This window comes from Dendropsophus ebraccatus, chromosome 9 (assembly GCF_027789765.1).
Source record: "Dendropsophus ebraccatus isolate aDenEbr1 chromosome 9, aDenEbr1.pat, whole genome shotgun sequence".
In the NCBI taxonomy this organism is placed as follows: Eukaryota; Metazoa; Chordata; class Amphibia; order Anura; family Hylidae; genus Dendropsophus; species Dendropsophus ebraccatus.
The window spans coordinates 63,638,877-63,651,275 of NC_091462.1; the positions used below are offsets into that span (position 1 = coordinate 63,638,877).

General features: G+C 47.7%; 1 protein-coding gene across 7 annotated transcripts in view; it reads right to left on the reverse strand.

Annotated features, from left to right (window-relative positions):
• PMS1 (PMS1 homolog 1, mismatch repair system component) overlaps positions 1 to 12,399 on the reverse strand; it is a 115,213-nt gene that overhangs the window by 101,729 nt on the left and 1,085 nt on the right. The gene's annotated exons all lie outside the window — the stretch shown is intronic.

The following is a 12,399-nucleotide window of genomic DNA, read 5'->3' on the forward strand; positions in this document are numbered from 1 at the left end:
CTTGCAAGCAGCCACTGAGATTGAAAATAAATATTCACTGAATCAAGGCGGTTAGACAGAGGGTGCTTTTCTATCAACTTGAATGGGTGGGGATAGGGTTAATAAATCTATTCAAAACCCAAAAATGCCTTTTTCCCACTACTCACATATAGAAAGCAAAATGAATCCCTTGAAGGGAAATTTAAGCACGTTATGCACTATAGGGACACATCAGCAGGTTAGATACTTCTAACCCCGGGCTGTGGAGTTAGTAAGCTGCAGCTCCGACCCCAACTCTTGAATTTTATCAGAGACCGACTACAGCTCATTCATAAATGGCCAATCAGACACCAGGGGAGTTACGTATTAAAGGGAACCAATCAGCCCGGTCTAAAGCTTCTGCTGCAGTTGGTACGTGCCTCGGGCTGCATGGGATCTTTATACAGTGCTCCAGGGAACCAAATGAGCCCAATCTCGCTGATTGGTTCCCTTTAAACTGGTGTAAAGTAGAATTGGCCCAGCAGCACTTCTTTCTAATGCCCAACATAATCTTGGGACGAATTCTGAGTAAATAAGGCAAAGATATAAAGCACATTCTCCACTTTGTGTGTAGTGGATGCAGCTAGTCTCCAGCCACTGTGTCCTGAAAGACTCACTACTAACTAAATATTCACCATACACAAAGAAAAACTGCTAACAATGCCACATACCTGTGATATAGAGGTCAGACATAGGCCCAGATTTGTCAGCTTTAGGTCAGTGCCCACGCTCAAGAATCATCACAGTTCCACAGGAACTACTTGCTCAGCTAGTAAGTGACTTCAGCTGTGCCCCGGCTCACAGATTGGCTGAGCGGGCAATTCTGAGTGGGGCCGTGACATCACAGGATGGGGAGCCCGGCTGGTTACCATGAGCTGTGGCACTGCACTGCGAGGGCACAGGGAGGGGTAAATAGGATTTTCTTTATAATTATACCACCACCCCCCGAATTTTTCCAGAATCTGCTAGAGGAGTCCTATAGAAGTCAATGGGTCTTGAATTCTGCTTAAAATTCTGCTTGAATTCCGCTTCAATTTCACTCAAATTCAGGCCCTTCTGCTCGGAGCAGAATTGAAGAGGAATTTTTTTTTTTTATATAAATTGTTTATTTATAAAGATGTTTCTTTTAATAAAACATACATTATAACAATCAAGAAGAGGTATCTTGAAGCATGAAAAACTGGGCAGGCCAGCGGTAACGTGAGTTTACTGCGTCATACAACAGCAGAAAGCAGCCAGTACCCATGACATTAGCACCACAGATCACACTCACAAAAGTGAAATAACAATCCAATGGGGATGCAAAAAGCCAAACAACAAACCCGTAAGAACATGTCAAAACACCAAGACAGTGGGAGACAAGACCTAGACAAGACGAAGACCTGGGAAGGGAAAGGGCAGAGCAGAATAGGAAAAAAAAAAAAAAAAAGAACAAACGATTTTTCACAAGGGGAGCAGTCAGGTTGCCGAAACATTATAGGATCAATCGTAGTACTTGTCCCATAAGGACCAAATTTTTTGACACTTCTCCATCCGTGCCTGTCGTTGCCGTTATCATTTTCATCCTTCTAATTTCCAATATGCGAGCAAGGAGTTCAGCCGCAGTGGGGATGGAAGTCTGCTTCCAGTATTTGGCCAACAGACACTTCGCGGGTATCAGTATTTGGAGGAGCAGTCTGGCTGAATCTTTAGACATAGTTTTGGGCGGTACATTAAGAAGAAATAGCATGGGGTCCATCAGAAGAACTTTACCAAGAACTGCGGCCAGTAGACCCTGAATTCCCCCCCAAAAAGGGCATAGCTTCAGGCAATCCCAGAAAATGTGTTGGAGTGAGCCAACTGCAGAAAGACATCTCCAACAGGTGGATGGGGTCTCTGGATATAGGCGATGGAGTAGTTCAGGGGTATGATACCAGTAAAGTATAATTTTACAATAATTTTCCCTGAAGGAGACACAGGAGGAGGACTGCCTGGGACCAAATGACCTGCCATAAAGAGGGGGGGGGAATTCGTGGGATGAATGGTGTCTATGGAGCGCCGGAACTTCTCTGCGTGGATTCCGTAGTCTGAACCTACCCAGATTCAGCTAGAGCAGAATAGAAGAGAAATTTTAAAGCAGAAATCTTTCTTCTTCAATTCCTTGTCTATTGCTCAGTGTGCATGAGCCCATAGAGAGGAAATGCTTCATCCTTTCTAACTAAATTTACCGTATTTTCCAGCAGATGACTTTTTAACCCAAAAAAATCTTGTCAGAAGTCGGAGGTAGTCTTTTACTCCAGGTTCGGTCACCCCATAAGGTGGGGGGGGCTCAAAAATGGCTGCATCCTCACTATATGTGGCGACCATTTAAAAAAAAAACAAAAAAAAAAAACAGTTAACTCACCTGGGCCCCTTCCCGGCCTCCGCGCATCTTCTTCTCCGCTCGCGTTCCAGCCAGTGTGACGTACACTGACTGCTCCGGGGATGCCTGAAGCCCTCCCGAGCAGCCGAGCGTCTAACCGGAGACGCTCGGCTGCTCGGGAGAGCTTCAAAAGAATGACAGAGGCTTCGGGCACTTCTGGGTCGCCCCTCGCCTTTGTTTTATACTCAAATAGAGTCCCCTCAATATTTTAATTCCTATATATCCACAAACCACGGTCCCTGGTCCCTTAGAGAACCCATGCTCACAGTCCCTTTTAAAAGCCTCAGATCCATATTATCACCTTATCAAACCCTCTTCCTCTATCCCCTAACAAACACAATAAGAATTTTTTAATATATAATGTAAAATGAGTCAATTATTTTTTTAAATTTAAATTCTTTAAAAGTTTTTTTTTCTTCAAAATATATTTTTATTCTGAAAGTGCAAATAGGAGGGGTCTTTTTTTCACACCGTTCACCGCGTGGTCAAACTTAAAGGGGTAGTGCGGCGCTAATCATTTATTCACAAAATAACAGATTACAAAGTTATACAACTTTGTAATGTGTGTTATGTATGTGAATGGCCCCCTTTCCTGTGTTCCCCCCACCCACGCAAGACCCGGAAGTGTTGGTGCATTATACTTACCGCATTCGTGTCGACCCCCGTCCGCCATCTTGTGACAATGATGTCGTCATCGGGAGGCCGGTCGAAACGCTCCATCCATCCCTCATGCCGGCCCCCCTATGCCGCATCATCAGCTGCCTTAGCCGCGATTGGCTGAGCAAAACAAATGCTCCCATAAGAAATCATAGAAATGCAGACAATTGGTTCCACACCCCAAACATAATGATTTATTACTCTGAATAACATGTAAAACCAATGAAACAAAGATTCACAAACAGCAGAATATGTGATATTATAAGTTACTGTACAGTAATGGAGAGGATGGGAAACACAAGGGCTGATAGAAACAGGGAGGGAAACAGGGAGTATGAAGGAATGAGCAAGACGGATGGGGACACATACATGCAGCGCTCTCTGTCCGGGAAGAAAGGGGTTACAGCTATGGAGAGATTACCTCCACCGTCCTGTCCCCTGATGTAAGTCCCATCCTGAAGTGGATCTGCTATGATTTGGAAGGTGAGGGAGACTTCCTGGGTCAGAGTACAGTGCTGTAGACCACACTATGCAGGCCATGTCCCTCCTCCACTCGCGCTCACACCCAGTACAGGGAGCTCTTAAACCAAAAGAATGCTCTCAAACAAAGTCACAATTTTGAAAAACTGTGAGCTGTTAAACCAAAACGCTCTTAAACCAAGGTACCACTGTATATATTTTATTTTTTTTAACATTAGAGAAGTGTTTTGTGAACTTGGAAGCAAATTCCTGTCAGCAGACGAATGTCTCCAGATATGGATCAAGCTGTAGTTCCAGACGCACATTTTACACTTGAGACCAAGCCTTTGGATACACTTACTTTACCTGACTGAACAGCTACGAGAGTGTTCACACTTGTGTGTGCATTTATTATTTTGTCTGGGTACTTAGGCTGCTGGAGACCACATAGGTGTGATGCGAACACTTAGTGGGACATTTATTAAGTCAGGTGTTTTTTACGCTGGACTTATAGATGTCCCCTCTTTTCCGGCGCTACAGAGATTTATGTAGAGGCGGACTGCCTGTACATAAATCCCGTGCGCGTCGGTGCGCACAGCCAAACACCTACGCCACCTGAAAGGTGGAGTAGGTTTTCGGCGTATCTTTGCGCTGAAAAAATTATAAATCGCGCAGACTCTGAGTCCGCGCCCCCCCCCCCCCCCCCCGTAACACCCCCTCCCTGCCCCCCCCCGGCGTACTCGGCGTGAAGTGCCGATATGCAAATATTTTATTTGCAAATCAGCCATTTGAGAATAAAATCATTAGCATATCGGCACTTTACGCCGAAAATCATCAGTACGCCAGATGATGCATGTCCCCCTTAGTCTTCCCCACAATAAATATTGGCAAGTATGCCCAGAATGGGTAAGGTTTTAACCAAATAAAGCTGCAAATGTAGATCAGACATGGGTATCAACAACATGCCCAGTTCCACTACACCATACCTGGTAGCAGTGCTGATGCATTACCCCATCCTGGGTAGTTGAGAACTACGTAAGCATCAGTTGTTATGGTATCACCTGCAATAGCCTAACCCATGGGTAGTCGAACTGCGGCCCTCCAGCTGTTGCAAAACCACAATTCCCATTATGCCTGAACAGCTAAAGCTTTGGCTGTCCAGGCATGATGTGAAATGTAGTATTGCAACAGCTGGAGGGCCGAGGTCTGGAGACCCATGTCCTAACTACCCAATGGTAACAAGAAGCACAGCTGCAATATTAGTCCAACACATCATTGGTTACCATACGCGGATTCCAGACAGAAATTTTAGCTGTGTGCATAGACATACGGAAATCCCGTTTTGCTCTATAGAAAGGAGCAATGTTGCATTTAAAAGGGAAGATTCCGCATGCCTTTTGCCACGAAATTCCGTGAGAACTGCTCAGTGTGCACATACCCTCAGGTCCACTTCACACTGCGCAAAAACGGCGGAATTACGCTGCAGTATCTGTATGGGAGGGCGCGTGCATCTCCGCTTCCTCCCCTCTCTGCTCTAAGAATTGACAGGGTACGTGCTCTCCCATAGAGCCCTCCACTGCGGAATTCCTCCGTCTTTGCTCAGTGTGAACTGAGCCTTAGGGTATGTGCACACTGAGAAATAGGCGAAGAATTGAAGCTTGAAATTCCTTCTGTAAAATATGAACAAAGCAATGTCCCATTGTGTTTAATTGCAGGAACAAGCAAAGACAGTGTTCTAGAGGATTACAAACAGAGTTAAAGGTGGACTCCCTCACCTGGTGGAGTTGTGCAGATCGAGGCACAACTCTCACAACAGCGTATGCAGGACTATGGGACTGCAGCCCTCCTGTGAATGTTTAATGGGAAAAAACAGTAAACACCTCCAATTCACTGTATCCAAAACTCAGGTGAGTAGGTGCAGGTCGTCCACCACAAGGTCCAGATAATAAGGAATATAAAATTTAATAAACAAAACAATAAAATACATAAAAGGGTAAAAGCACAACGTGTTGCATGCACTTGAGGAAGAGGCCTGTCCTGTCTGGAAATGCAGTGTGATTTTACCCTTATGTATTTTATTGTTTTGCTTATTAAATTTTATATTCCATATTAAATTTTATATTCCATCTGGCCCTGGTGGACGACCTGCGCCTACCTGTGTTTTGGATCAAGTGTATTGGAGGTGTGGTTGCCATTGTGTTTAATGGAATTTCCGCTATTTTGTTCACACTACAGAATTTCCAAGCAGAATTTTCTGCCACAGATCCGCTTTCCGTCCAAAGTAGTAACATGTCAATTCTTTGGGCAGATTCTGCTAGAGGAATCCCATAGAAGTCAATGGGGGCTTAAATTCTGCTTGACTTCCACTCAAAGGGCGGGTTCACACTATGGAATTCTCGCGGACAATGTCCGCGGAATTCCGTCAGCTGTCCACCTGCACGGGCACGTGCTTTTCCGCCGGCTCCATAGACACCATTCTATGGGCCGACGTATTCCGCGATCCGCTAAAAGAAGTGACATGACACTTCTTTCAGCGTATAGCGGAATACGCCGACCCATAGAATGGTGTCTATGGGGCCGGCGAAAAGGCGCCCAGATGTGCGGGCGGACAGCTGAACGAATTCCGTAGTGTGAACCCGGCCAAATTCTGCCAGAGCTGAATAGGTGAGAAATTTCAAGCAGAAAACTTTCCTCTTCAATTCCTGGCTGAAGGGTAAACATACCCATGGCCTGTGCCATAGACACCATTCTATGGCTGGGCGGATTGAATTAGGTCTATGGGACGGGCGGAGATGCGCTCAGCCGTGAGCAGGTATGAGCGACGGAATCGACCAGAACTTATCCGTGTGGATTCCGTAGTGTGGCTCTGCTCTGGCAGAATAGGAGCGGAATACAAGCCGAATTCAAACCCCCAATGACTTCTATAGGATTCCTCTAGGAGATCCGCTCAAAGAATGGTCATGTCCATTCTTTGGGCGGAAAGCAGATCTGTGGCAAAAAATTCTGCTCGGAAATTCTGCAGTGTGAACAACAGAGTGGAAATTCCATTAAACACAATGGGACATTGCTCTGTTTATATTTTACGGGAGGAATTTCAAGCGGAAATTAAGAGCGGATTCCTCGCCTAGTGCTCAGTGTGAACATACTCTAAGGGTACAAACACACTGGGTGTATCTGCAGCGGATTTCTCGCTGCAAATCTGTGCCCTGTAAACTCTATGGGCAGACAAACTCGCAGCGGGATGGAAATCCAGCTGAGAGTATGTCAGGAGCCCGCCCCATTAACCCCACTACTCCCCACTCCAGCTTACTTCGGGGCTCCCGTTGTGTCTTCATGTCCCGCTCAGCCGATCAGTGCGCTGCGGCGGGGCGGGCTGCTGGCTAACTCACAGCTGGATGTCCATCCTGCTGCGAGTTTGTCTGCTCATAGAGTGTACAGGGCACAGATTCACAGCGAGAAATCCACTGTGAATACGCCCAGTGTGTTTGTACCCTATGGATATGTTCACACTGAATAAATCAGGCAGAATTGAATCTTGTCTGCTTCAGTGTGCCATAGCCTATAGTCTATGGGAGAGCGCGGGCTCTTCCGCTGATGCCGCTAAAAGTAGTGACATGTCACTTATTTGAGCAGATAGCGGCGGAAGCAAAGGAGCACACGGTCTCCCATAGACAGGCTATGGCACACTGAAGCAGGCGGGATTCAATTCTGCCTGATTTACTCAGTGTGAACATACCCTTACACAGAACAAAGAAAAGAGAAAATAAGCAGAAAGGGAATTAAGACCCTATTACCCTATTACATGGAGAGATTATCTAAAGAATCAGGCATACATCTCCCCCTGTAATAAAGACAACAATCAGCCGAGCAGCGAGTAAATGTTCTCTCGTTGGCCGATCGTTGTCTTTCAGCATGTTTAAAAATCGGCTGCACATTGCTCCGTGTAGTAGCTCATATGCAGCAAATTCCTGATTAAAACAAGAGCACCAGGGATATTGCTAATAATGTCCGCGCAGCCCTGCCTACATGATTATTGAACCATGTAAAAGGCAGATCTTTGCTCGCTTACCCTGTGGCTCAGGCCTTTAATCCAGGGCTCCAGACTAAAAAATTTACCTGGGAGCCATTGGCTCCTAACCTGAAAAATTTAGGCGCCAAATAGAATATTTGGTCGCCAACATTTTAAACCATGTAAAATTAATGTTATGTTAAATGGGACTTACTGTGTGCAGAGGCCGCGGCAGCATCCTCCTCCTTTAGATTCTTTCTTTTCTTAGTTTGAAAATGTTCCACATGGAAACTTGCAACTTGACAACCATATACAGTCTGACTCAGTACTTCAGCTTCACTTGGTTAGCCTTTTAATGAGGCTTACTCTTCTGAACTTCAACTTAAAGGGAACCTGTCGACCCCCGTGCCGGGGTGACAGGCTCCCAACCCCACGTTAGAGCCCCCTATACTCACCTCATCGCGCCGGGTCCCGCTTCTGAAGATGGCCGGGTCACGGAGATCTTAGCCGCTGCAGCCCGGCGTGCGCTGAGAGATGAGTCCAACGCTCATAGAGAATGACGGGAGAGTCCAGCGCTCCGTCATTCTCTATGAGTGTTGGACTCATCTCTCAGTGTGCGCGTCGGGCTGCAGCGGCTGAGATATCCGTGACCCGACCATCTTCAGAAGCAGGACCCGGCGCGATGAGGTGAGTATAGGGGGTTCTAACGGGGGGTTGGGAGCCTGTCACCCCGTCACCGGGGGTGACGGGTTCCCTTTAAAAGCTTGCAACAGTCTATACATACTGAGCTAGACTTATGACTGCAGCCATAGTGACCCCCCACAAGATGTGTATATAGATAGATATATCTCTCACCTAGTGACTAATGCAAGTGACCCCCTACAATACAGACACCTGAGGGGCCCTGATAATAATAATTGTGCATATATCTATCTCCCAGTGTCTGCAGCCAGTTTGCCCTACACTTATAGATACCCCCTCCCCTTATAGATTACCCCCTCTACCCCCATTATAGATGCCCCCTCCTCCCCCCCATTATAGATGCCCCCTCCTCCTCCCCATTATAGATACCCCTCTTCTCCCCCCCTTATAGATACCCCCTCCCCTTATAGATGACCCCCTCTACCCCCATTATAGATGCCCCCTCCTCCCCCCCATTATAGATGCCCCCTCCTCCTCCCCATTATAGATACCCCTCTTCTCCCCCCCTTATAGATACCCCCTCCCCTTATAGATGACCCCGTCTACCCCCATTATAGATGCCCCCTCCTCCCCCCCATTATAGATGCCCCCTCCTCCTCCCCATTATAGATGCCCCCTCCTCCTCCCCATTATAGATGCCCCCTCCTCCTCCCCATTATAGATGCCCCCTCTTCTCCCCCCCCTTATAGATACCCCCTCCCCTTATAGATAGCCCCCTCTCACCCCCTTGAAGATGGCCCCTCTTCTCCCCCCATTATAGATGCCCCCCCCCTTTCCTCTATGCTAAGCAATATTTAAAAGAAACAAACACACAAACTCACCTGACAACCCGCTCCCCCGGTGATCCTCTTCTTCTTCGGACGCTGTCCCCGGCTGATGCGCGGCTGCCGGGGGTGTCCCGTCCTATCCCCGGCAGCGCGGCGCATCAGTGAGCTCCCTGTACGCCGGGGCTGTGACTTCTGACACAGGAAGCGTCTCTGACGTGCGCTTCCTGTGCCGGAAGTCAGGGCCCCAGGCAGCTCACTGATGCGCCGCGCTGCCGGGGATAGGACGGGACACCCCCGGCAGCCGCGCATCAGCCGGGGATAGGACGGGACACCCCCGGCAGCCGCGCATCAGCCGGGGACCCGGACTTAAAGATACAGCACGCCGCCGCCGGGGCCAGTCGCAAATGGCACCCAGATTAATAAATCTGGGCGCCATTTGCAAAATATCAGTCGCATTGGCGACCATTTTGGTCGCCATCTGGAGCCCTGTAATCATAACATCCTGTTCCAATAGCCATCTGTGCAACCATGATAGTAAGGTAGAAGTACACCCCCTGGCACAGCTCCAGTGACTGACAAATAACTACTAGACACCAGGATTTTATGCAGATTTATTAACAAAAAGAGGCAGAAATATAAATAGGCTGTCATGGGAGACTATAGAAACTTGAATCATCAGTAAGTCATAATTCTACCTTTACACGGTGTCCATAATGGAGGAGCAATACCGAATAAACACAAAACGTAGGTAGGGAGAAGGGCACAAAAAAAAAAAAAAAACGTTTCTACTAAAAGACAGAGCAGTATTATCATACACATCTAGGCTGGGTTCACACACAGTATATTTCAGGCAGTATTTGGTCCTCATAGCAACCAAAACCAGGAGTGGATTAAAAACACAGAAAGGATCTGTTCACACAATGTTGTAATTGAGTGGATGGCTGTCATTTAATGGCAAACAACGGCTGTTATATTGAAATAATGGAAGTTATTTACCGTTTTATGGCGGCCATCCACTCAATTTCAACATTGTGTGAACAGATCCTTTCTGTGTTTTTAATCCACTCCTGGTTTTGGTTGCTATGAGGACCTGACATGAGGACCAAATACTGCCTGAAATATACTGTGTGTGAACCCAGCCCTAGTCTGCAATGCTTAAAGGGGTAGTGCGGCACTCAGAAATTATTCACAGAATAACACACATTACAAAGTTATACAACTTTGTAATGTATGTTATGTCTGTGAACCGCCCCCTTCCCGTGTCCCACCACTCCCACCCGTGTACCCAGAAGTGTTGGTGCATTATACATTACCTGATCCGTGTCGAGGGCCGTCCGCCATCTTGTGCCAAACGTCATCTTCGGAAGGACGGCCGAGTCGCTGTTGCCCGTCCCCCCTCCGCACAGTTATGCTCAGCCAGTTGTGGCTGAGCATCGGATGACGCTGCAGAGGGCGATCGGCATTCGGGACAGTCGGAGCTGTTCGCCGGCCACCCGAAGAAGACATCACTCAATGAAGATCGGAGACTGGTGTCGGCACGTGACAGGTCAGTATAGCGCACCACACTTCCGGGTACACGGGTGGGGGTGGTGGGACACGCGGAAGGGGGCCATTCACAGACATAACATACATTACAAAGTTGTATAACTTTGTAATGTGTGTTAGTCTGTGAATAATTCTTTACTGCCGCACTACCCCTTTGATGAAAGTGTGTGAGTTTGTCCACATAGCAGCTCTGCAAATTTGTTTTAAATTGCCTCCATGCCAGAGATTGCCAGGCATATTGGGGGAGATTTATCAAACATGGTGTAAAGTGAAACTGGCTCAGTTGCCCCTAGCAACCAATCAGATTCCACCTTTCATTTTCCAAAGAGTTTGTGAGGAAGGTGGAATCTGATTGGTTGCTAGGGGCAACTGAGCCAGCTCTACTTAACACCATGTTTGATAAATCTCTCCCATTGTGTTTCCCGAAAATAAGACAGTGTCTTAATAATTAATATATAAAATTTTGCTCCCAAAGATGCACTAAGGCGTTGCCTTGTAATTCTAAGATTGGAAGACTATGCATTAGGTCTCATTTTCGGGAGATATCCTATTTTCAGGGAAACATGTTGCATCGGAGAGCAATAACTACATCTCCATCAGCGACAAGCCAACACCACAGTGTAGTAACCCCTCTCTGTCAGCAATAAACCAACACCACATAGCAACAAACACTTTACCGCCAGCCATAAACCAACGTCACAGTAAAGCAATAAATACTGAAATACCCCAAGATCACAGTGCAGAAATAACTACTCCTCCACCAGAGACAAACCAACACTAATAAACAATAAATACGTAAAGGCTGTGCTGTAATTGTTGCTATGGGCAACCAGGACCACTCTGCTTTATGGGCATCTTATAAGGTCCCTTCAGTAATGCTAGGTGCACATTGTGTCTGAGAGATGTATGTAGCGGGGAAATCCTGTGTACATCTAATGTTGGCTTATGATGGATAGCGCATAGCGGAATGTCACAGGTTAGTAGCAATGCTAAAAAAAATGCATAGCACAGTATAAGTTTCTTTATATATGCCCTAGTACCACTTACATGTCTGTGCCCCATGTGAGCCTGCCCCAGTACCGCTTACATGCCTGTGCCCCATGTGAGCCTGCCCCATTACCGCTTACATGCCTGTGCCCCATGTGAGCCTGTCCCATTACCGCTTACATTCCTGTGCCCCATGTGAGCCTGCCCCATTACCGCTTACATGCCTGTGCCCCATGTGAGCCTGCCCCAGTACCGCTTACATGCCTGTGCCCCATGTGAGCCTGCCCCATTACCGCTTACATTCCTGCGCCCCATGTGAGCCTGCCCCATTACCGCTTACATTCCTGCGCCCCATGTGAGCATACCCCATTACCGCTTACATGCCTGTGCCCCATGTGAGCCTGCCCCAGTACCGCTTACATGCCTGTGCCCCATGTGAGCCTGCCCCAGTACCGCTTACATGCCTGTGCCCCATGTGAGCATACCCCAGTACCGCTTACATGCCTGTGCCCCATGTGAGCCTGCCCCATTACCGCTTACATTCCTGCGCCCCATGTGAGCATACCCCATTACCGCTTACATGCCTGTGCCCCATGTGAGCCTGCCCCAGTACCGCTTACATGCCTATGCCCCATGTGAGCCTGCCCCAGTACCGTTTACATGCCTGTGCCCCATGTGAGCATACCCCAGTACCGCTTACATGCCTGTGCCCCATGTGAGCCTGCCCCAGTACCGCTTACATGCCTGTGCCCCATGTGAGCCTGCCCCAGTACCGCTTACATGCCTGTGCCCCATGTGAGCCTGCCCCAGTACCGCTTACATGCCTGTGCCCCATGTGAGCATACCCCAGTACC